The sequence below is a fragment of the Phyllobates terribilis genome, unplaced genomic scaffold (assembly GCF_046119375.1).
Source record: "Phyllobates terribilis strain yellow unplaced genomic scaffold, ASM4611937v1 Scaffold_1030__1_contigs__length_461401, whole genome shotgun sequence".
Classification (NCBI taxonomy): domain Eukaryota; kingdom Metazoa; phylum Chordata; class Amphibia; order Anura; family Dendrobatidae; genus Phyllobates; species Phyllobates terribilis.
This window is the reverse complement of record NW_027363790.1, coordinates 211,309-237,639: the sequence shown is the minus strand read 5'-3', so window position 1 is coordinate 237,639 and position 26,331 is coordinate 211,309.

Sequence of the window (26,331 nt, the reverse complement as noted above, 5' to 3'; positions counted from 1 at the left end):
AATTGTATTTAAAAAAAAAAAATAAAACTTGTTATACTTACCCCCATGCGATCCCTGCAGAATCCTGGCGCTCGTCCAAATCGCTGACACCAGGTTCTCCTGACTTCCGGTCATGTGACGGCGCGGTCACATGACCGGAAGTCAGGGGAATCATAAAGGCGCTGCCGCAGCAGAGCAGCGCAGCGCTGATGTCCCGGACCCGGCGCTTAGCATGGGGCCGGGGGCCCCATGAGGAGAGAGACGCACAAGAGGGGGGGCTCCGAGGGGGCCCCTACCGGCCGGGCCCCATACTGGAGTCAGGGCAGTCATGCCCTGATGGCGGCCCTGCTGGAGGCTGGAGGGGCCCCCTCTCCCTCGGGGCCCCCGTTCAATGAACCGGCTGCACGGTCGGTAGTTCCGCCCCTGCTCTGATGGCCCCCGGTGTCCTGCTTCATCGGTCCCGGCTTCCGGCAGTGAAGACTTTAGGACCTTCCGACGTCAGCGTCACGTGACCCGTCACATGACTCTGACGTCAGCGAAGGTCCTTCTTCATTCAACCCCGAAGTGCCGCGAACCAAGCAGGATCGCTGCGCGGGCCGTCATATATATATTTTTTATTTTATTCTTTTTTTTTAAATGGTACCTGGATCTGGATGCGAGTCCTCTCATCCACACCCGGGTACCATCCGCACATTAGACCGCATGAAAAGCGCATCAACATATACAGTGATGCGGATTCCATGCGGTCTAATGCAAGTCAATGGCGGCAAAAGAGCAGCGTTTCCGCAAAATTAATTGACATGCTGCGGATTTCTGACCGCAGCGTTTACGCTGCGGAAAAATCCGCATCATGGGCACAGCACATGCGGATTTCAATTGGGGAACATTGCTGCCCTTCTACCATGTGTTTTTCATGCGTTTCCGCGGCGTTTACACAACTGCAAAAACGCCGCGGAAACGCATTAAATACGCATCGTGTGAACTCAGCCTAAGTCTCCTCTCATGGGATCAGGCTTTTTTCCTTCCTTTATAAAACTTCGTGGCTCCTTTCCAATTAGGAGTCTATCCTGTCTGGCTTATTTCCAGCTCAGGTCATTTATAAATTCTCACATGTTACTAGTATAAAAGATGAACTCACTCCGTTTGAACCCATAATCACGCAAGTAGGTCCTTGTACTAAACTTCTATCTTGCATACACAAAGCGACACAAATGGACACCAGCAATGACCCTCTACCCTTTACTGTGTTTGGGAGAAGGAATTGGGTAGTCAAATTTCAGAGAAGGATAGGCAAAAAACATTCATACTCTCCCACAAATTATCTATTACTTGCCGTGCCCAGGAGAAAAACGATAAGATTTTATCTAGATGGCACCATTGTCGCACTATGCTACGTAGCATCTTCGGACTTGTGCTGGCGGTGTGGTGGTGCAGACGGGTCTGTGTTACATATATGGTGAGAATGCCCATCATCGTCGGATTCGGTGGACTACGTTGGACCTGAATGCTTTTTTTTGGGGGGTGGGGTTGATTTAATAAAAAAAAAGTGTTGGGGAGTGTTTATTCAAATTAAGTATTTTTTCGTGGGTGTTTTTATTTTTGATTACTGGGTCAGTGATGGGTTTGTCTGATAGACACCTCTCCATTACTATCACCAGGGTTTGATGCCAGCTGTGATTTTTGACAAACCACAGCTGACATTAACCCCAAGATACTTTACACCAATTGTCAATGCATCTGGGCAATTGGGAAGAGCAAAGGCAAAAAGCCATAACTGGTGCATCTCATGTAATGCGCCACTTCTGAGGTGGCTACGAGCTGATATTTTTAGGCTGGGGAGGGCCCAATAACAAGGGACCTTCCCAACTTGATAATATCAGCTCTCAGCTGTCTGCTTTACCTTTGCTGGTTACAAAAAAAAATAGGGGGACCCCATGTTGTTTTTTTTAATTATTTATTAGGTTAAACAAGGCTCAACTCCCTTTAGTTCCACATGAAAGGCTCTAAAGGGTGCAGATTTATAACATATAGGGAGTTGTGAAATTATATATCTGCAGGACATCTATCATGTCTCTATAACTTCTTTCTATCGATATCTGTATATAAGATTGTTTTCTTAGTTTTGTAATCAGCTTTAAGTTACATAGAGGATTATAGTAAGTAAAAGACGATGTTAAAACGCATTGTATATGGATGCAGGAGAGAAAAACATCTCACACTCGCATGACACTCGTCCAATTATTCGGGATGAACATCGGAGCGATTTATAATCGGCTGATGTGAATGAACCCTTAGCCGGACTCTTCTGAATATAGTCAATCAAGGCCTCCCTCCCTGGAAGGGGTTAAACATACGAGATTTCTGCCTTATAGCTCCTGGTATGAAGTGGATAGCACAATCATATGCCGCCATATAGTAGACGTCCGGTAACTGGTGATAATCACCTCATGTGTCGTCTATTTGTCTCCAAGCAGAGAAAATCCCACGTTACATTCCTCACATAAAACTGTAGAAAAGGCGGCGCGGGGTAATTGTGCCCGTAGTGAGGGGCAAATAATGCCGGAAATGTCACTGACTACGGAGACGTCTCCATGTAGCGTCTTCACTCCGGATATCACTGTACAGGAGACGCACTGTTCACACTGTGCATTCACTGAGGCCCCTGATCATGTGACCCCTGACTCCTCCCCTCCTGTGACCTCATCACAGCTCCTGTGCGCACAGAACAGCCATATATGTGGTGGCGGCTCTGCAGGTGGAGGTATGTGGAGATCCCCCATTACTGGGCGCAGGGGGCATTAACCCCTTCAGCACAGAGACTCTTTTGGGGTCTCTGTGTGGTGTGAACAGTGAGGTAACAGCTGTGGACAGAATGCGGCTTAGCTGGTTCCCGTCCACATTAGATCCATTCAGACTGCAGGATGAAGGACAGAAGCCCAGAGAAGTCCTCACACAACGCCATTATTCCTCTCCTAGTTCCAGCACAGTAATGTAGATAGTAGTGATAACCGTCCACACATAGAGGACGATCCAGGACCTCAAATAACATAAAACTTATATTCCTTCATTTTATAACCTTATGTCACAATAATGATGGGACGTCATCAGAACATTGGAGGAAAGAATCCAGAGAGGATTAAGGTGGAGGTGACGCGTTTCGGAGTGATACTTCTTACCCAGAACCGAAGGTAAGAATGAAACCCGAGCAGGATATAAATGTCTGGAGCAGCCGCTCCTGTGCACAGGATGAATGGCGGCATTAATAGATGTAATAGATGTGATACAAAGAAAGACAAGAAACACAATCATCTTACAGTCATCACAATATGGCCCCTTCACTTGTCTGGTAATGTAAGATCAGCTCCGTCCTTCTCTTTATACCCTCCGGTACGATGGATTTGGCCTCAGTGTCCAGGAAGCTTCACGGTTCAGCAATGCTCCTCCGCCACCTCCCCGACACCTGAACTATTTACTCTTTCACTGCCACAAAACTGAAAGTTCTTGAAGTCACCATTGTGTTCTCTTAGGAAATGTGTGGAAACGTTGGAGGGGTTAATGGCCGCGGGATTAGTGGGGTCTCCTATGTGCTCATTAATTCTCATTAATTCTCTGCCTTATTTACGGTAGGTGCAGCCGACATATCTGACATTACATCCCAGACACTGAATACAATGTACTACAAATTCTCTGCTGCAGGTGATATATTGGGTAATGAAATGTTTTATTTAATGTGATTAAATCTATTTCTTGTGTTCGGCATATTTACATGGTGGACATTTATCAATGCCGCATTTGTGAAAACCCAGAGGTGTAAGCCAGGTTCTCGTTATGTGTTTCTCTTGCGATTAAACCAGGAGACAGGAGTTGTGAAAGGGTCGGGGCCGAGAACAAACAACCATCTCCTAAAACCATCAAACCACCATCTTGTGAGAAAGTATTCAGCTACAGACTCCAAGGAAGAAACTGCTTGTTGTCTGTGGCCTAAAATATATAGGTTTTATTACTAGATGTAAAGCAGAAAACTAAATACTGTAAAATAATAAATCTCATATCTTTCCCTTATTATCTCCAGTAATTGTATTATTACACAGGATTTTTATGATGTTACATCGGCTCATCATCTTCTCATTCAGGTCTCTACAATATCGGATCCTCTCAGTGAAGATCTTCTATATAAGAGAATTTTCCTTATGGACCAATCAAAGATGGATATGGACAGAGACAAGATGGTGGAGAGGATATTACACCTCACCCTAGAGATCCTCTTCCGGCTTACTGGAGAGGTGAGAGATTCTGATGACGTCACATTACATCATTCTTATCTATGGGAATAACAGATGGACAGAACTGGAGAGGTGAGGACTCTGGAAATGTCTGGAGTGAGATTTATTACTGTGTCTCTCCATAACCAGGATTACACAGTAGTGAAGAAGACCTCTAGTGAGCGCTGTTAGGATCCTGTGTCTGAGGGATGGGGAAGACCCCTGAGCCCCATCACAGGGCCTCCACCTCACCCCTTCATACATGAGGACATCAATGACCAGAAGATCCTAGAACTCACCTACAAGATGATTGAGCTGCTGACTGGAGAGGTGACACTGCTGGGAATGCTGGGACATTATACAGTAACACTATGAAGGGATCGGGGGGATGACGATATCATTGTATGTGTCAGGTTCCTATAAGGTGTCAGGATGTCACAGTCTATTTCTCCATGGAGGAGTGGGAGTATTTAGAAGGACACAAAGATCTGTACAAGGACATCATGATGGAGGTTCCCCAACCCCTCACATCACCAGGTAATAGACAGAACTAAATACACACGGCCTATAATTATCTGTATGTAAAGAATGAATTCAGTCCCTGTATGTGTTTCCTCCAGATCTATCCAGTAAGAGGACAACACCAGAGAGATGTCCCCGTCCTCTTCTTCCACAGGACTGTAAACAAGAAGACCCCAATGTTCCTCAGGATCATCAGGTAGATGGCGAGAAGGTGTTATGTGATCTCCCCTATGATGTGTAGATGGCTGTGAAGGTCTTGTGTTCAGTCTTGTTTTATCCACCAGTATTATATGTTTTATACTTGTGTAATGAGAACGGTGGAGATGGCAGGATTAGAGCTGATCATAGATGTGACTTCTCCATCTGTCTGTGACTTTTACAATATTTGTTTCAGGGTGAAGATCTGACCCATATTAATACTACAGAGACATATGTGAGGGGTGATGAGCGGTGTAATGAGGAGATTCCTACATATGACTACCCAGGTGAGTAGTAACCACTAAATGCAGAGAAGTCACAGATTCTTCTCAGTCACCGGCTGTGGCTGCTTTATCAGTAGTGTTGTCCGGCCGTATCACAATCGTGTGATCACCATTTTGCCTCTAGATCAAAACGTTCTCCTCCACCCAAAACAAAAATGTTCAAATGACTTTGGGCATTGAAAGTCCTTTCTGTGCGGCTGAATGTCCTCATATGGTCCCTACAAAACCAGGTCCAGTCCTTCTGACCAAACTTTGCTTTTATAATTGACAACATTAAATGTGCAGTGAGGCCAAGTGTGAATTTCTGTACAATAACAACAGAGTTTCCCTTTATCCTGACTTTTCAATTTATTTTAAAAGCAACTAACTTCAAATAGTATTGCGATAAACTACATAAAAACATTTCACCTGCGCCACGATATATCTCTAAGCTAAATTTAAGACGCCTCATCTCTGCAGTATTACAAAAAGTTCACTTTAAATGTGTAATATTTCTTCTTGACACTCATCTGACAGAAAATATTGTCCCTTACGATAGTTTAGATTCCCAAGAGCCCCCGAGCCCCATACTCCATTTACCACAGAGAGGTTTCACCACTAGTTACTCACTACTTACTGATGGAGACTGTTGAGTTTGATCATTTCAGTAGATGTGTTATTGTCTATAGTCAGTTTTTGACTACAGCAGTTAGTTCCCAAAATACTCTGATTAATCCACTTCCCGCTGCCGGTTTTGTGTTCCTATCAGTGCCCATTTTTTATATCTGACGTGTGTCACATTATATGGTGATATCTTTGGAATTCTTCACAAAGGATAATAAGAAACAGATACACCTTACAAATTATTTTACGGTTGTATCCTACTATCTGGGCACATGGCAGGTTAAGAAGGGAAGGAGCGCCATTTAGCTATTTGAATGCAGATCTTGCTGGAATAGTTTGCAGACACAATGTATTGGGGGCGCTGTTCATGGTCACCTGGCAGCTCAAAAGATGGTCACCATGAACAGGCTTGGCGCTATCTACTCTGTTTTCTCCGTATCTGGACTTACACAGAGACCCCTAGGCTTGGGCCATGGTGTTACCTGCTGTTCTGCAGTGTGAGATGGGAAGAAGAATAGTCAGGTAGCCGGGTCAGAACCAGGAGAGCAGAGAAAATGCAAAATCAGAAGACACAAGAGTAGTCAGTAAACGGGCCGAGGTCACAACAGGAAACAAATACACAAGCCGGGAGCTGAGCACAGAGGACTGAACCAGAGGAGAACAAGGCTGTATCTGGCGGCTTCCCGCAATATGCTTCCAGCTTTAGTAGGGTGTGGTGCTTTCCAGTTGGCTGAAGTAGGGAGCAGATTACTTTGCCCGACAGCACACACACCCACACAGCCAGACTGGATGGTACTACAGGTCCCAGGCAATCTAATCTTAGTGGCTGGACAGAGCTTCTGGTTCTGACGTCTCCTCCATCACCAGCGCTGCCTGCAGAATGAATAAGGTGGCGCTTGGTGACAGAAGCTGACGTCACAGGAGCAGATCCCAGAGGAGATGGGACACACCATTTGCAGAAGCCCTTGCTATGACAAAAGGCAGAAAACTAGAGCAGTAGAAATCCCCATAAAGTGACTCCATTTTGGAAATTATAACCGTGAATGAATTAATCTTTAGAAGTAGGGAATATTTTGACTCTACATGTACTTTATCGGAAATTAGCACTCAGTGGATGTTGCAGAGTGAAAATTCTGCATTTGCTATTTTGTTACCCAACACATAGTGCCCAGATTGTGCTCCAGGAGACACATGACTTGCCCAGGGGGATATGGGGGAAACTCGGTACCCGGGCCTTGACCTTCTGTGGGATGTCACGGCAGTCGGCTCCCGGCCCGTACCCTGGGGTCACTCTTTAAAAGGGGGTTGTTAACAGTTTTGTCTCGTGACGCCACCTGTGGTTCCCAGTAATGAGTACCGGCACTGCTGCAGACCTCCGGGGGTGATGGGATGGCAGCTGGAATGTTTCTGCTCCCCACAGGCGGAGCGGGCCCCCAGGGCAGAGTTGATGGAAGGGATGCAAGTGAGAGGTGGCCTGGTCGGGTCAGGGGGAATGATGATCACGCACACAGGGTATTCGCTTCAGTACCTTTACTGGTGTAACGGCAGGTATGGTCCAGGGTACCTAGTAGGAAGGGTGCCCTTCTGGACTCTCCCCAGTGAGCAGGTAGTAGGCCTCCTGGTCCGTTTCTTCCTTTCTCTAAAGCTTCTGGCCAGCCTGGAACTAGGCCTAGCTTCTATGCTGTTTCACTCTCTCACCTGTCTGCTTGGTAATAGAACTTTTCTCCGGCTACCACTATCCCTGGACGCTGGGGCCTTCGTGGTTCCTAGTTCTGTAAAATGATGGTAGCTTCAGGTTGACCAGGGATCTGGAATCCTCCTGGTATGCCGGTTGTCCCTACTGGGTATAGAGGACCCTGTAGGCGCGGACCCGGTGTCCGGCTTGTGTCCTGGGGTGAGCTTCAGATGCTCCTCTGCCCCCTTAACTCCTCTCTCCTCTCTTTGCCTCGGCCACACTCGGGGCTCTCAACACAGCAGCAGACGTGCTGCTCCTTCACTGATCTAAAGTGTCAGCACACTTCGACTACCTAACTCCACCCTCCAATATATATATCCCTAACAGGGCTCCTTCTGGTGGTATGAGGTGGAAGGGTGGAGGTGTCTGTTATGTAATGAGGGCCTCTGGTGGAGAAGTTCGTCCATGCACCCTTTTGGGTCCTGTGGTACCTGTGTGTAGCAGGGTGCCACATTCCCCCCTAGTACAACTCAGTACTTCCGGACTGAAGCATTTCTGTAAAACAGGTAACAACAACAATTACAATAACATATATTAAAGTTACAGTGAGTCCCATGACCAGGTGTCCATCTCAGTGGTGAAGGTGCAACATGAGCAGCATGAGGGACCCTTCTGAAAACCCTCAACGTAGGCCCTGGGCATTGGCTACAGGGCATAAGTGATCCAGGTGTTGGACCACGTCTTCGGCCATGCCAAATGGGTTTTTGTTCAGTGGTCTTTTGATATAAAACCAATAGAGGGCACTTTAACAAGTGCAACTATGTACAAGGGACAGTTCTTTGGTTATTCACTGTCCATAACCTACAGTCTTTATACCCTCACGGGTAACTAAAGGCACACATATAAATTTTCCAGTTCACACACATATAACTGTTTGTACCCTTACAGGTAACTATTTACAGTACTTTTCAGCAGTTCAATAATGGTGCTCACTCCGGGGAAGCACCTGTCCACAATAGGCTGGCCCAGCCGGGTCATCAGCTCTAGGTGGCGAGGGTTTGCTCTCCTCCACCACCCTGTGGACATACGGCAGGGCCATGGGTATCACTGGAGCCATGACCCCTGCTGGTGGGGCGGCCGCTCCGGCCTGAGCAGCGCCGGGCGCGAGTTGAGCATTGGGAGCATTAACCAGTGCTCCTTCGTTTTGCTGGTCGTCGGCCATGGTTGCGCCCCCCTAGTAAACCGTAGCCTACCTTCTTTACTTTTATCAGGTAGGCCGCAGCTCCGCAGATCATGGTCTCCTTCCCGGATCTGACGCTTCCTGGTGCTGTGCCAGAGTGCGAGGCGGGGCTTGAGCTTCGTGAGCTACTAACGGTCACGCCTCTCTGGTTCCCACGGTTACGCACTTCTTCCCGCGCGGCGACGAAGTAATGGCGGCGATGTTCACCACAGTTCAAACACAGTTCAAATACGGCACACAGTACCCAGTGGCAACGGGCACGAAATCCTGTTCGTGATGCCAGGAAGAGCTGACTCGCCCAGGGGGATATGGGGGAAACTCGGTACCCGGGCCTTGACCTTCTGTGGGATGTCACAGCAGTCGGCTCCCAGGCCCGTACCCTGGGGTCACTCTTTAAAAGGGGGTTTGTTAACAGTTTTGTCTCATGACGCCACCTGTGGTTCCCGGTAATGAGTACCGGCGCTGCTGCAGACCTCCGGGGGCGATGGGATGGCAGCTGGGATGTTTCTGCTCCCCACAGGCGGAGCGGGCCCCGGCCTCACTCGGAGCCCTCAACACAGCAGCAGACGTGCTGCTCCTTCACTGATCTAAAGTGTCAGCACACTTCGACTACCTAACTCCACCCTCCAATATATATATTCCTAACAGGGCTCCCTCTGGTGGTATGAGGTGGAAGGGTGGAGGTGTCTGTTATGTAATGAGGGCCTCTGGTGGAGAAGTCCGTCCATGCACCCTTTTGGGTCCTGTGGTACCTGTGTGTAGCAGGGTGCCACACACACACCGTAAATTAAGTGGGTTCTTCTCACTATAGTAATGCCAAATACATGGATGCTAAATGTGGTTTGGGCACACTGCAAGGCTCAAAAGTGAGGGGAGATTTGACTTTGGGAGAGCGGATATTACTGGATTGGTTTATGGAAGCCATGTTGCTCTTCAAGAGCCTTTGAGACACTGATAATGTGGAAACCTCTGTTTTTCCACTGACAGATGATGGGTCTGAGTGGGGACTTGTTCTTTGTGGGATGAGTGGAAGTTTTTATTGGTATTATTTTCCCCAACATAACAGGTTCATCCTATGAGGTTTTCTATTAGACTGTGAACTGTCATTGTCTTGCTGAATAATTCATATTTTTACAGAGAGTTTAAGTAGAAATGTTAAAAAATATAAAATTCAAGGATATTTTATTGAAAAATAATAATTGATTTTTATCATAGCAGATGACTGTACCTGGAGATCAGAGGGACAGCTGACATCTTCAATTTTTAAATCAGACGATCTTGAGATCCCACAGGATACAATTGAAGTGAATGTCATTACTCCAGATATACCATCATCCATTCACAGCAAAGATCTGTCATCTGATCCTTTGAAACAGGTCCTGTCTTCTGATACATTACCGACTACTAAGGAAAATCATAGTCACAAACTAAGCATTAAAAAACAAACTGCTCATATAGCAAAGACGCCATACAAAAGTCCTCAGTGCTATCCGTACCAACCTCATTGCGAGACATCACGTGACCTGACGTCACGCGGGTCCTAGCCCGGACGAAAAGGTACCGCCATATCTGGGTGCCCGCCTCCACTGGAGCCTCTGGCCGGGACTCCGTGTACGGCGAGACACCCACACTGCAGAGCGTCATACGCTCCCACCCGCAGGTCAGTAAAGTGACAGGCGCCTGGAACGACCACCGACTACTGCCAGCTAATACCGCTACCACAAGGTACGTGATCGATAAGCTGGCGTCTGTCACGCACGACCTCAACCACATTGCGTGCCACCTTTTACTATCAGTAAACCAACGTTAGTCTAAAGTACTGGCTGCCCATCCCTGTCAGCCATCTACTGACAGACCACCTTGGAGCAGAAAGAACACAATCATTTCATGCTCGTCCTGCATACAAGTGATTAGCAACTCTCAATTTTATCCGCCAATCCGCCAATCCAGGACCTCACAGGATTGCGCTTTCCAGGAGAGAAACGCCACTTACCAACTCAGGGTAATTCACCACATCACCACCCAGTTACCATTCTGAATTTAGTATAATTCCTATTTATAATCTTTTAACCCTTACCCAGATACAGTGTAAAGCCAGCAGTGACCTAATGACCTTGGAGCCAATTACACCTGTGCCTTCACTCCTTCTATAAATCCAGGTAAAACCCTGTTATACCGCTATTAACATATCAACCCTGAGTATGCTCCTCCTTACTTTCTCCTCTGTCCCTACAGACAGCTGACCTACAGCATCCCTACGGATCTGAAGCCACCACTAGAACCGCCCTCTCACACCAAGCTCTAATACTCCACATTAATATTATAACCTATGTAAAAATCAAATAGTGATTAGGGCATCCTCTAACTGCCATTCCCTTTCCTTTCAGGTGATCCTCACCCAACATCAAGCCTCCTACCCACTAACCCCATCTAGCACGTTCCAATCAGGAATTTGTCTACTATGTGGTTTTAAAACGAACTTGGTCAGCCATCTCTAGTCTGACAATTTTATTCTACATGTGCTTTTAGACAAACTACTATTTGAGCCTTTTTAACCATTGAATAAAATAATATAAGTTTTACCTCACCCGCTCATAGCCTGTTTATTAGTACCTAAAGCTGACCAGGACCAGCGCAGGTACTCTATACACTTACTACTTAAACCCTTGCAGTCTTTTTTGATTTACTGCGCGTATCAGCAGCAGGTCACGGTTGTGAGTCCACCAGCGCCCCCTAAATATTATTTATATAATAAAACATCACATTTACAGGATTTAAAAAAACACCCCCAACCCTCCCCACCAGAACCCCCCTTTTCATCCCTTACCCATCTGATTTTGCATAAGACTGTCGTCCCTCCTTGACGTACAAATACCAAATGTATCATGAATTGCACAACATTCTATCCATCCTATTATGTTGCTATTAAACAACTAGCATATCAAATATTATGTCTCTGACCAACTCATCCAACACCACACTTGAGCATTTAACCCAATTCTCCCACTGTTTCCCCAGCTGAAAACTGCTGTTCACAAACGCCCTCCATCCAACCTCACTGAGCTTGAGCTGTTTTGCAAGGAAGAATGGGCAAGAATTTCAGCCTCTCAATGTGCAAAACTGATAGAGACATACCCCAAGCGACTTGCAGCTGTAATCGCAGCAAAATGTGGCGCTACAAAGTCTTAACTCAAGGGGGCCGAATAATATTGCACGCCCCACTTTTCAGTTTTAAATTTGTTAAAAAAGTTTAAAATATCCAATAGATTTCGTTCCACTTCACGATTGTGTCCCACTTGTTGTTGATTCTTCCCCCAAAAATTAGAATTTTATATCTTTATGTTTGAAGCCAGAAATGTGGCAAAAGGTAGAAAAGTTCAAGGGGGCCAAATACTTTCACAAGGCACTGTAAGATGCATAATTGTTATAGGGGCACTGCGGCTATTGTGACTGTCAAGTTTTATTATATATATTTTATATTATTTTCTATGGGAAAAATGTGGGCACTGTTTTCTGGGGCACAGTTTTACCATCTAAGGGTACAAAGGAGGCATTTTACTTTGCAAGAGGCACATTGGTGGGCATTATTATGTGAGCAATAAGAGGATCAGGAATAGGGACACAGCAGTGGTTCAGCATTGGGGTGACAGCGGGATGAGGAGTTTGTGCAGGTTGGGAATAGATGGGGACGGTGCTGGAGGTGTGAGAAGTCAAATGTTTCTTTGTTGTAATCTCTGCAGATGTTGCTGGAGAAGTTGTGATATCGGCCCGGACCAGATGGAAAAGACAGGAAAAGTGAACGACATCAGAAAGAAAACGTCAGCTGTGAGTTAATTTAATATAACATATATGTAGCATCGGCGTCCCTGCCCTCTGCTAGGCAGGGACGCCGTCCCTCTCACCTCCGCGCTCCTCACGTGGGTCCCTCCAGCGCTTCTCTCTCTCGCCCCCCGGCTCCTGGCGCGGCTTCTCCCTGCGCTCCGTTCCCTGCTGTGGCCGGCGCGCGTCTCTCCTCCAGCAGAGTGCTTAGGGCGCGCGCGCGCGCACTCACCCCCTCTTAAAGGGACTGCGCGCGTCTTCCTAAAAAGTCCCCGGCCAATGGCCAGAGGACTTCCCACATTTAAGGCACCTCCTCCAAAATGGAGGTGCCCGAGCAACAGTTGTCGCACTGTGTCTTCACCTCTGCTTCAGCCCTCTGGTCCCTCCGCTAGCCTGACTAGTCCAGCCTGATTCCTGCCTGTCACCTGTCTGCTGCCTGGAAGCACCTGCCAGCACCCGCTGAGTCTATCTTCCTGCTTACCTGGGAGCACCTGCCAGCACCCGCTGAGTTTATCTACCTGCTTATCCGGAAGCGCCAGCCAGCACATGCCGCGGCTATCCACCAGCTTACCCGGAAGCACCTGCCAGTATCTGCCGTGTCGATCAGCCCGCTGGGTTGAAGGTACCTGCCGTCTACCCAGAGACTGTCCCCGTCACTTGCCGTGACCACCTGCCTGTCTACCCGGAGACTTTCCCCGTCACTTGCCGTGACCACCTGCCTGTCTACCCAGAGACTGTCCCCGTCACTTGCCGTGACCACCTGCCAGTCTACCCAGAGACTGTCACCGTCACTTGCCGTGACCACCTGCCGGTCTACCCAGAGACTGTCCCCGTCACTTGTCGTGACCACCTGCCTGCTTACCCAGAGACTGTCCTCGTCACTTGCTATGACTACCTGCTTGCCTTCCCTGGGAGTCACCCGCTTCCTTACAAGGACTTCCCCCTTTGTATTGCAGTTCAGAGGTTCCACCTCCCGGTCCCGTTGCAATATGTATACAGTTGAAACCAGAAGTTTACATACACTATATAAAAAGACACATCTGCATGTTTTTCTCAATATCTGAAATTAAATCAAAATAAACCTTTCCCGTTTCAGGTTAATTAGGATTACCATAATTTTCAATATTTGCCAAATGCCAGAATAATGAGAGAGAGAATGTTTAAGGCGTTTTTATTACTTACTGCAAAGTCAAAAGTTTACATACATTTCATTAGTATTTGGTACCATTGCCCTTAAACTGAATGACTTGGGTCAAACGTTTGGGATATCCTTCCACAAGCTTCTCACAATAGTTGGTCGGAATTTGGGCCCATTCCTCCAGACAAAACTGGTGTAACTGATCCAGGGTTGTAGGTTACCTTGCTCGCAGCCTTTTCAGCTTTGCCCATACATTTTCAATAGGATTGAGATCAGGGCTTTTGTGATGACCACTCCAAAACATTGATTTTGTTATCCTTAAGCCACTTTTTTAACATTTTGGCAGTATGCTTTGGGTCATTGTTCATGTGGAAGACCCATCTCCGCCCAAACTTTAACTTCCTGCCTGATGCGTTGAGATGTTGCTTCAGTATTGCCACATAATCTTTTTTTCTCATGATGTCATTGAGACAACACAGCTTTTCTTCTTAATTATGCCAGACATACTTTCTGATGGCAAGAGCAATATACCTTTATTTTTATGTTGACTTTTTAACCTGTGATCTTCTGTGGTTGATTAACACAGACTATTGTTTGAATAATCCTGATTGTTGACACTTGAGTTAAGATGATCTACAACTTATTGTCTGCAAATCTTGCAAGATAGGGTGAGCAATACTGTTTGATAATATGCTGATTACATATTATACCAGCTAAAGGGAGTTGTTGATTTGCCGAGCAATAGAGGACAAACTATTCAAGTTGATTAAATGCACAAACATGAGCTCTTTCCACCTTCATCCCTGACACTTGACTTGTGAATGATGGCTGCAAGGAAAATTGTGATCTATAAAAAGGGGGTCTCTGTCTCTATTCGGTGAGCATGTCAGCTTAGGGGACTTCGGCCCCAGCTGGAGGAATACAGATTGGCTCCATTGACCATTGCTGAACCCTCAAAGACGTCTTAAAGAATCCAGGTTGGGACAAACAGGTCACCTGGCCCCAGACCTCACTGCCCTCGGCTAGTTTCCTAAGCTTGTCATTACCTCCTCTCTTTGGGGGTCCGCAAAAAGCGGCGTGCCACTGGAGGGGGTAGTCAGCCCTGGAAGCCCCAAAATCGCGACTGTTCTATCATAGATGGGCCAGCGGAAGGGTGAGGACTCTGTAACTTGCACCATCTTGGGTACTTGCTGGGACTGTTCTATGTGTTTATTGTCCTGTTTTGTGGTTCAATAAAGTATTGCCACACTGTTTAACCCTCACCCTGTGTTGTCTGAGTAGTGTTACGCCCACGGAAAACCCCGGGTCTTCACGGCCATCTATTTTGTGAAGTGCACCAGTCCCTCCTGCAGCAAAACAACCCCACAACATGATGCTTCCACCCCCGTGTTTCACAGTTAGGATGGTGTTTTTAGGCTTACAAGCTTCTCCCTTTTTCCTCCAAACGTACCGATAGTCATTATGCCCAAAAAGTTAAATTTTAGTTTCATCAGACCACAGGACATGTCTCCAAAAATTAAGGTCTATGTTCCTGTGTGCATTTGCAAACATTAATCTGGCTTTTTTATATTTCTTTTGGAGCAATGATTTATTCCTGGCAGAGTGGCCTTTCAACCCATGTTGATACACTACTCATTTCACTGTGGATATTGACACACTCTTAACAGCTTCCGCCATCATCTTCACAATGTCTTTTGCTTTTGTCCTTGTGTTGATATGCAATTATCGGAAAAGAGCATGTTCATATCTGGGACACAGAACCCATCTCCTTCCTCAGCGGTATAATGGCTGGACATTCCCATCTTTTTTGTACTTGCATATAATTGTTTGTACAGATGAACGAGGCACCTTCAGGTATCTTGAAATTGTACCCAAGGATGAGCCAGACTTGTGCAAGTCCACAATTCTCTTCCTGATATCTTGGCTGATTTCTTTACACTTTCCCATGATGCTACACAAAGAAGCAGTGTGTTTCAGGTGTGCATTTAAAAACATCAATAGGTGTGTCTCTAATTAACTCAGATGTTGCCAAAAAAAAAAGAAGCTTCCAAACGCTTGACATCATCATATGGGCAGTCCAGAATTGTTTAACCACTTTGCACCAGAGCCTGTTTTTGCCTTCGTGACCGGGCCAATTTTTTCAATTCTGACCACTATCACTTTATGAAGTAATTACTCTGGAACGCTTCAACCGATTCCCCTGATTCTGAGATTGTTTTTTCGTGACATATTGTACTTCATGATAGTGGTAAAATTTCTTTGATATCACTTGTGTTTATTTGTGAAAAAAATCGAAAATTTGGCAAAAATTTTGAAAATTTTGCAATTTTCAAACTTTGAATTTTCATGCCCTTAAATCAGAGAGATATATCACACAAAATAATTAATAAATAACATTTCCCACATGTCTACTTTACATCAGCACAATTTTGGAACCAAATTTTTTTTTTGTTAGGGAGCTATAAGGGTTAAAAGTTGACCAGCGATTTCTCATTTTTCCAACAAAATTTACAAAAACATTTTTTTAGGGACCATATCATATTTGAAGTCACTTTGAGGGGTCTTTGTGACAGAAAATACCCAAAAGTGACACCATTCTAAAAACTGCACCCCTCAAGGTGCTCAAAACCACATTCAAGAACTTTATTAACCCTTCAGGTGCTTCACAGGAATTTTTGGAATGTGGAAGAAAAAATTTAACATTTAACTTTTTTCACAAAAATGTTACTTTAGACCCATTTTTTTTTATTTTCACAGGGGTAACAGGAAAAAATGGACACCAAAATTTTTTGTGCAATTTCTCTTGAGCGCGCTGATACCCCATGTGTGAGGGAAAACCACTGTTTGGGCGCACAGCAGGGCTCGGAAGGGAAGGAGCGCCATTAGACTTTTTGAATGTAAAATTTGTCTGAATAATTAGCAGACGCCATGTTGCGTTTGGAGAGCCCCTGATGTTCCTAAACAGTGGAAACCCCCCACAAAGTGACACCATTTTGGAAACTAGACCCCTTAGGGAGCATATCTAGATGTGTGGTGAGCACCTTGAACCCCAAGGTGCTTCACAGAAGTTTATAATATTGAGCTGTAAAAATAAAATTTTCACATTTTTCCCACAAAAACGTTTTTCATCCCTTAATTTTGCATTATCATAAGGTAATAGGATAAATTGTACCATGATATTTGTTGTGCAGTTTCTCCTGAACACGCCGATACCCCATATGTGGAGGCAAACCACTGTTTGGGCGTACGGCAGGGTTTGAAAGGGAAGGAGCGCCATTTGACTTTTTGAATGTAATATTTGTTTGAATAATTAGCGGACGCCATGTTGCATTTGGGGAGCCCCTGATGTGCCTAAACAGTGGAAACCCCCCACAAGTGACACCATTTTGGAAACTAGACCCCTTAGGGAACTTATCTAGATGCGTGGTGAGCACCTTGCACCCCCAGCTGCTTCACAGAAGTTTATAATATTGAGCCATAAAAATAAAATTTTCACAGTTTTCCCACAAAAAATGTTTTTCATTCCCTAATTTTGCATTATCATAAGGGTAACAGGAGAAATTGCACCATGAAATTTGTTGTACAATTTCTCCTGAGTACGCTGATACCCCATATGTGGGGGAAAACCACTGCTTTGGTGTACGGCAGGGTTCGGAAGAGAAAGGAGCGCTATGTTGGCTGGGATAGGCAGCAGACACCATGTCACATTTGAAGAGTCGCTGACATGCCTTAACAGCAGAAACCCCCACAAGTGACCCCATTTTGTAAACTACACCTCTCAAGGAATTCATCTAGGGAAGTAGTGAGTATTTTTTAATTTTTAAATTTATACCATTGGGCAGTGAAAAAAGCATAATTATATTTTTACCACAAAAAAATGTTTTACCCTCAGATTTTACATTTTCACACAGGGCAATGGGTAAAAATGGTGCCGAAATGTGTCACACAATTTCTTCTAAAAGTGGCAATACCCCATATGTGGCTGTATCGTACCACTCAGCCATATGGCGAGATCTGGGGGGGACGGAGCGCTATTTGACAATTGGAGAACAAATTATTGTAGAATAGGCATTTGGATTTGGGAGCACAACATTTTCTGAATTTCTTTTGGGGGGCAAGGGCCATTTTGCTTTTCCAGAGCCTTTCTGCTACCAGTAACTTGGAAGTCCCTTATATTTTTAACAGATGACGGACCTGAGTGGGGACTAGCTTTTTTTGAGGACTGAGTTGAAGCTTTTATTGGGAACATTTTACGTAACATTTATCCGGCGCTCTATGCTGAGCACTTACATCGGGGTTTCCATCTAAATTTCCAAGTGATGTAATTCAGATGAAACCCCTGCGGGATCCATTCACTGTAATGAGGCAGCAGAGTTACTCTGGACTCCGTCTGGCCTCTGTTTAGTGGTGTCCTTTTTTTCAGAAGTGCACAAAACTGTGGCCAACCGCACTTTTATGCACGCCTAAAATAAATGACACCGTGGGATCACAGGCCAGACGGCATCCACAGTGGCCTATATCTGCCTCATTACAGGGAATCTTCCGTCATGGGTTCCGGCTGAATCACATATTTCAGAGATTTACACGGAAACTCTGGCGTAAGTGCTCAGCGCAGAGCGCAGGATAAATGTGTGCCGAGCCATACTGCGATCTTTGGGAGACATAATAAACAAATCAGTAGCAGGTGAAGAATTGGTTTTATTTATTTTTTACGCCGTTCGTAGTGTGATATAACTGATTAGATTACTTTATTCTTCGGATCGGTGCGATTACAGAGATACCAGATTTATATCGGGTTTTTATGACTGACAGCTGTCACACACTAAGAGACGCTTTTTTTGAGAGCTATAATTTTTCCGTATTTCGGCTGACAGAGTCATGTGATGGCTTGTTTTTTGAGGAACGAGTTGACATTTTTATTGGTACCATTTTTGGGTACGGGACATTTTTTGATCGCTTTCTATTCTGTTTTTTGGGAGGTAAAATTAACAAAAACCAACAATTCAGGAATTGTTTTATGAGGTTTTTTTCTTATGCCGTTCTGCGTGTGGTAAAAGTGATCAGGCAGCGTTATTCTTCGGGTCAGTACGTTTACAGCGATACTACACTTACTGTATATTTTTTTATGTTTTGGCGCTTTTACACAATAAAACAATTTTATAGAAAAAATATTTTTTTTGCATTGCTTTATTCTGAGCGCTATAACTTTTTTATTTTTCGGCTGATGGAGCAGTATGGCAGCTTTTTTTTTTGCGGAACAAGATGACGTTTTCAGCGGTACATTTTTTATTTCCATTTTGCTTTTTGATCGCATTTTTTTCCACTTTTTGTTTGGCGATATGAGGAAAAAGCATAGTTTTTTGCTCCGTTTTTTATTTATTTTTATTACGGTGTGCACAGAAGGAGTTAATTAGTGTTACAATTTTATAGCTCGGGTTGTTTCGGACGCGTCAATACCAAATATGTGTACTTTTTTTATTTTTGCATAAATATACGGATTTATCGGTTTAATATTTTATTTATTTATTTTAATTTATTTTGTATTTTTTTTAACGGTTTCAAAACATTTTTTTTTACATTTTTACTTAGTCCCTGTATGGGACATTAATTTTTATTTTTCTGATCCCTGATCTCATGTAATGTAATAGACATATATTACATTACATGAGATCTTCACTGACTTTCACAGTCAGTCTCCTGCCTGGCTTCAGCTGCAGGCTGCAGGCTGAGCCAGGCAGGATACCATATATAGCAGAGCTGGAGGTGGTCATGTGACCTCCAGCTGCCATAGCAACGTCAGGTCCTGGAAGGTATAAGGGGGCCGTCGGAGAGGTAAGTGGACGACCCCCTCTCCTCCTGCTGTCTTCTATATGCCGCGATCACTATAGATCGTGGCATATAGAAGACAGCAAAGGGTTAACATCACTGGGACCTGATCCAATCAGGTCCCGATAATGTTCCCTGTCAGAGCTATCGCTCTGCACTGCTCCTGCAGCGCTTGCAGGACCCTGGGGGTCCTGAGCGCTGCGGGACCACCCACCGTTTTTAAACGTCCGCGCTGCACAGAGCCCAGGCAGCGCGGACGTTTATCTACAGTGGGTGGTCGGGAAGCGGTTAAAGGCATAATGATCTTAGTGTATGTAAACTTTTGACTTTGCAGTAATAAAAATGCCTTAAAACATTCTCTCTCTCTCTCTCTCTCTTTCTTTCTCTCTCATTATTCTGGCATTTGGCAAATATTAAAAATTATGGTAATCCTAATTGACCTAAAATGGGAAAGGTTTATTCTGATTTCATGTCAGATATTGAGTAAAACATGCAGATGTGTCTTTTTATATAGTGTATGTAAATTTCTGGTTTCAAATGTATATGACGCGCCCCCTGGGACATATTCCTTTTTGAGGGGAATACCCGGCACCGGATCAGATGGGGGGTTGTAGTCTCCGAGCGGCTGTGACCCGGTCCCGTGCCCAGGGCGTCAAACTCAGTGTGTTGGTGGCAGCTTTACAGATGTTACTAAAGTTCTTTTGTGTCGACTACGCCACCCGTTGTGATGCGGTCACTGTGGCCGCCGCTGCTGCAGGGTCCGCTGAGGCTGATGGTGGGTGCGCAGCTTGGTGGGATAACCCCCAACGGGAGGGGTATAGCCTCAGAGGGGACAGGCGCAGAGGATGGGGGTTGTGGTGGTGCGGTGCAGCCGGCAATGAAGACAGACTCGGGTTGTGCAGTTAAGGGTGTTTACTTACTGCAGATGTTATACTGGTCACTCCAGCTGCTAGTGACCACCCGAGCCGTGCTGCGTCCACCAGGTCCTGGATCCAGCCAACCCCCAAACAAGTCCGGAGCGTGGCCCTGAGCTCTCCCTCTGTCCTTTCTTCAGCCGTCCCCACCAGTGATTCACCTAGGTCCAGCTCCCTCGGGCCTTCTTTTGGGACACCCTTGGCCCTGGGTTCCCTGACCCTTCATGTGGTTTGCCTTCGGGGTGAATGTGGTGGGTGACCGTGGCAAACGCTGCCCACGATCTCCGGTCTCTGGCTGGGGATTGTTTTTGCCCCCACCAGCTTGGGTTCCGGTACCCTGATGCTGACTCCTCACCCGGTGTTCTAATTTGGGTTCTTGGGTCCCTTCAGTCTTCCCCCTCTGGGTCTTTCTCTGCTCCACTCTCTCTCTCTCCAGGGCTGCTGTTTCCTGCTCTCTGCATCTGACTTGTCCTCTGCAGCTGACTGACCCTGATCTAAGTTGGTGCCCTCCTTATATATCCCTCTATGTGTGAGCTCAGGTGACCAGCACCCAATGAGCTCCTATCACTACCCAGACTGCTCCCCCTATCTGCCCCTACACTACATGGGATGTACCACCCCCCTCCCACTCCAGCCAGGAACAGGCTCGGTTGTACCTGCACATTTCTAAGTGGGAGTACCGTCGGCCTGCTCCTCTGAAATGGGATGTATGTAATGCATGCAGTCTATCTGAGCTCAGTTCCACACTCCATCCTTACCCGGGAGTGGAATATCACACCTCTGGGTTGAGGTGCAATACCCCTGTAGCAGCCGAATCCTCAGGGTGCTACATATATATCCAGAGGTGGGTTAAGGATAGCCAGGCCCTGGGCAGTTCAGACTGTGGACCCCCGACGGGTCACGTGACGGGTCATCATATACCTGAAACAGATTATTTCTGAAAATAATAGCTGCTGAGTGAAACTATAACCAAAAAAACCCATCAATTTATATAAAATTTACCTACAGTTAAAAGATTGTTTAAGCCATAGTATTGAACAGACCAATTGTAATATGTAACAAGTCTTTTTCCAGTTGTCACAAGCTTTTCATATCGATAGTGCAGCACAAACACAGAATACTGTAGAAAACATTTACACTATCACATTTCCATTACAATAGAAACATCAGTCATTATATCAATAATAAAGTGTCAAATGTATAATGTAAAATAAATATATATACAGTACAGACCAAAAGTTTGGACACACCTTCTCATTTAAAGATTTTTCTGTATTTTCATGACTATGAAAATTGTACATTCACACTGAAGGCATCAAAACTATGAATTAACACATGTGGAATTATATACTTAACAAAAAAGTGTGAAACAACTGAAAATATGTCTTATATTCTAGGTTCTTCAAAGTAGCCACCTTTTGCTTTGATGACTGCTTTGCACACTCTTGGCATTCTCTTGATGAGCTTCAAGAGGTAGTCACCAGAAATGGTTTTCACTTCACAGGTGTGCCCTGTCAGGTTTAATAAGTGGGATTTCTTGCCTTATAAATGGGGTTGGGACCATCAGTTGTGTTGTGCAGAAGTCTGGTGGATACACAGCTGATAATCCTACTGAATAGACTGTTAGAATTTGTATTATGGCAAGAAAAAAGCAGCTAAGTAAAGAAAAACGAGTGGCCATCATTACTTTAAGAAATGAAGGTCAGTCAGTGCGAAAAATTGGGAAAACTTTGAAAGTGTCGCCAGGGGCAGTTGCAAAAACCAGCAAGCGCTACAAAGAAACTGGCTCACATGAGGACCGCCCCAGGAAAGGAAGACCAAGAGTCACCTCTGCTTCTGAGGATAAGTTTATCCGAGTCACCAGCCTCATAAATCGCAGGTTAACAGCAGCTCAGATTAGAGACCAGGTCAATGTCACAGAGTTCTAGCAGCAGACACATCTCTTCAACAACTGTTAAGAGGAGACTTGTGCAGCAGGCCTTCATGGTAAAATAGCTGCTAGGAAACCACTTTTAAGGACAGGCAACAAGCAGAAGAGACTTGTTTGGGCTAAAGAACACAAGGAATAGACATTAGACCAGTGGAAATCTATGCTTTTGTCTGATGAGTCTAAATTTGAGATCTTTGGTTCCAACCACCGTGTCTTTGTGCGACGCAGAAAAGGTGAACGGATGGACTCTACATGCCTGGTTCCCACCGTGAAGCATGGAGGAGAAGGTGTGATGGTGTGGGGGTGCTTTGCTGGTGACACTGTTGGGGATTTATTCAAAATTGAAGGCATACTGAACCAGCATGGCTACCACAGCATCTTGCCGCGACATGCTATTCCATCTGGTTTGCATTTAGTTGGACTATCATTTATTTTTCAACAGGACAATGACCCCAAACACACCTCCAGGCTGTGTAAGGGCTATTTGACTAAGAAGGAGAGTGATGGGGTGCTACGCCAGATGACCTGGCCTCCACAGTCACCAGACGTGAACCCAATTGAGATGGTTTGAGGTGAGCTGGTCCGCAGAGTGAAGGCAAAAGGGTCAACAAGTGCTAAGCATCTCTGGGAACTCCTTCAAGATTGTTGGAAGACCATTTCCGGTGACTACCACTTGAAGCTCATCAAGAGAATGCCAAGAGAGTGCAAAGCAGTCATCAAAGCAAAAGGTGGCTACTTTGAAGAACCTAGAATATAAGACATATTTTCAGTTGTTTTACACTTTTTTGTTAAGTATATAATTCCACATGTGTTAATTCATAGTTTTGATGCCTTCAAATGTACAATTTTCATAGTCATGAAAATACAGAAAAATCTTTAAATGAGAAGGTGTGTCCAAACTTTTGGTCTGTACTGTATATATTTCATAAAGCCACCAGAACCATAAACTGTAGAAAGTATCCTCTCACTAAGCCTAAGCTCAAGCACAGCAGATAGTTTGGGGTTTGTTACTTGTTACATTTTATAAGTTAATTTGACCTTCAACCAAGGGGACTTAGTAGAGATTTGTCTCTGGAAGCGTTACCCTTTTCCCCTGTATGATGCTGACCAATCATAAACTGGAGGCAACATGGAGGGAAAAAAAGAAAACACCCCCAGATTAGGTAAGACCTGACCTTTTCTGTGTAATAGAAGACTCGTGTTTGAAGCACTACTCCAGGAACTTCGTTTAGTTGCATCATTCCAGCACTGAAATAAAAAACAAAACACTAGACCGTAGCTTTAACCAGGTCACAAAACTCTCACTAGCGGTGATTACTGTGCAGGGGAGGAGAGCGGAGGTGTGTGATTCCATGTACTGCTCTGTATCTATCCCAGGCTGTGTGGAGTAATGTCCTGGGACCTGGGGTAAACGCTGAGCGCTGTATGTGACACGTGCTGATCGGACACTGCAGCTCTCATCTCAGCCCTGTCCTGCTGCTGTGAGACTAGAGCTGTAGTGTGCGATCAGCATTTATCCCAGGTACCGGGAAGTTATTCCCCAAAGCCTGGGACAGATGCAGAGCAGTATATGGAATCTCACATCTCAGCATAGTAATCGCTGGAAGTGAGATTTTTTTAACTAGTTAGACGTGTATTATATCAGATATAGAGAAAGCCATTTCTGATATTCTCTGGGGGTGTGCTCTTTATCCTCTGCATGACACCTCTTGCATATTATTGGACCACGTCATACAGGGGAAAAGTAAATGCCCCCTTAGTTGAATGGAAAATTGGCGTAAAGTTTACAAGTTGATATCTCTGCAATGGAGATGAGAAATAAAAGAAACCATGTTTTATTCATATCTTCAGTCACTTGAATGTAAAGTAACTAGTTCCTCTTTAAAGGGAATCGTTTAATAATATGAACCTGGCCCAAACCACATATATAGGCATGCAGGTCCTTGAAACCTAAATCCAATGACAACTTTATATATTTTATCTGCTGCTGCATACCCAAGAAATCAGTTTTGTAACTGGACTTGAAATATGATAACTAATGGGTGACTGGTCTGGTGGGCATTGTTTTCCTTAGACTAATTGTTCCACAGTCCCACTAATCATGTTATCATGCCCTGTGGGTTTAAGTGATATTATTTGCAAGAGCGGTGCCACTAACAGCTCTTTGTAAATTTCAGCATCCCTGATAATGCACAGTAAGCCAGGTGTGCACCTTGGCTTCATTGGAACACTGAGCATGCTGGGTATGCAGCACGGACGCAGGACAGAGCCAGCTGCGGAATTTGCAGAGAACCGTCTGTGAAGGCTGGCTGTGTCCTGTCATCATTGCCTGCAGTTAATACACTGTGCCCTGATAAAGTTGGGGTGCATACGCCTGGCTGACTGCGCAATGTCAAAGAGCCAGTGGTAACAACGCTCTTGTAAATAATCTGACTCATGCTCACAGGGGTATAACGTGACTAGTGGGACAATTAGTCTGGGAAAACAACACCCCCACAACTAGTCCCCCACTACTTAGCAAATTGCAAGCCATGTTATAAAACTGATTTTATGCATAGGCAGCAATTAATAAGCCCAAAAAAAGCCTTGTAAGAAAGGTATAAAGAGATCAATACCAGGGATTGAAGCTTGAAGAGGACAATTTGCATATTCCAGGTGCCTTCTGGGAAAAGCGAAGAGTCTCCTTCAGCTAGAAGATCGTTGGGTACATCCGGGGCCAGCTGCTTGGAAAGCATCGCCAAACCAGGGATTAAAGCTTGAAGAGGACAATTTGCATATTCCAGGTGCCTTCTGGGAAAAGCGAAGAGTCTCCTTCAGCTAGAAGATCGTTGGGTACAGCCGGGGCCAGCTGCTTGGAAAGCATCGCCAAACCAGGGATTGAAGCTTGAAGAGGACAATTTGCATATTCCAGGTGCCTTCTGGGAAAAGCAAAGAGTCTCCTTCAGCTAGAAGATCGTTGGGTACAGCCGGGGCCAGCTGCTTGGAAAGCATCGCCAAACCAGGGATTGAAGCTTGAAGAGGACAATTTGCATATTCCAGGTGCCTTCTGGGAAAAGCGAAGAGTCTCCTTCAGCTAGAAGATCGTTGGGTACAGCCGGGGCCAGCTGCTTGGAAAGAATCGCCAAACCAGGGATTGAAGCTTGAAGAGGACAATTTGCATATTCCAGGTGCCTTCTGGGAAAAGCGAAGAGTCTCCTTCAGCTAGAAGATCGTTGGGTACAGCCGGGGCCAGCTGCTTGGAAAGCATCGCCAAACCAGGGATTGAAGCTTGAAGAGGACAATTTGCATATTCCAGGTGCCTTCTGGGAAAAGCGAAGAGTCTCCTTCAGCTAGAAGATTGTTGGGTACAGCCGGGGCCAGCTGCTTGGAAAGCATCGCCAAACCAGGGATTGAAGCTTGAAGAGGACAATTTGCATATTCCAGGTGCCTTCTGGGAAAAGCGAAGAGTCTCCTTCAGCTAGAAGATCGTTGGGTACAGCCGGGGCGCGAATTTGTTTAATTTGTTTATCCTAGGGTATCACAAGAAAGAAGACAGACATCAAGTTAGCAGGGACAAGGAGCAGCATAGCAGATGTGACAACCTACATGGTGAGCTGCAACATGTGCTACATGTTCACAGATCGACCAGAAGCTTAAACCAACTTCACCTGCTAGAAGTGTAGACTACTGGCTCTTTTAGAAGAAAAGGTGTGGGGACTGGAAGAAAGAACTGTGACATTAAAACTCATCAAGGAAAATGAAGACTTCCTGGACAGAACAGAAGCGTCACTACTGGTCACGGAAAGTGATGGAAGTGTCAGAGAACCTCCAGAGGCAGACAAGTGGAGGCGAGTGACCAAAAGAAGCAAGAAGACCATGGAGACACCACCAACCACACAACTGAGAAACAGATTCCAAGGACTTGTGGAGGACGAAGATGGCACACCTAAGGATGAGGAACT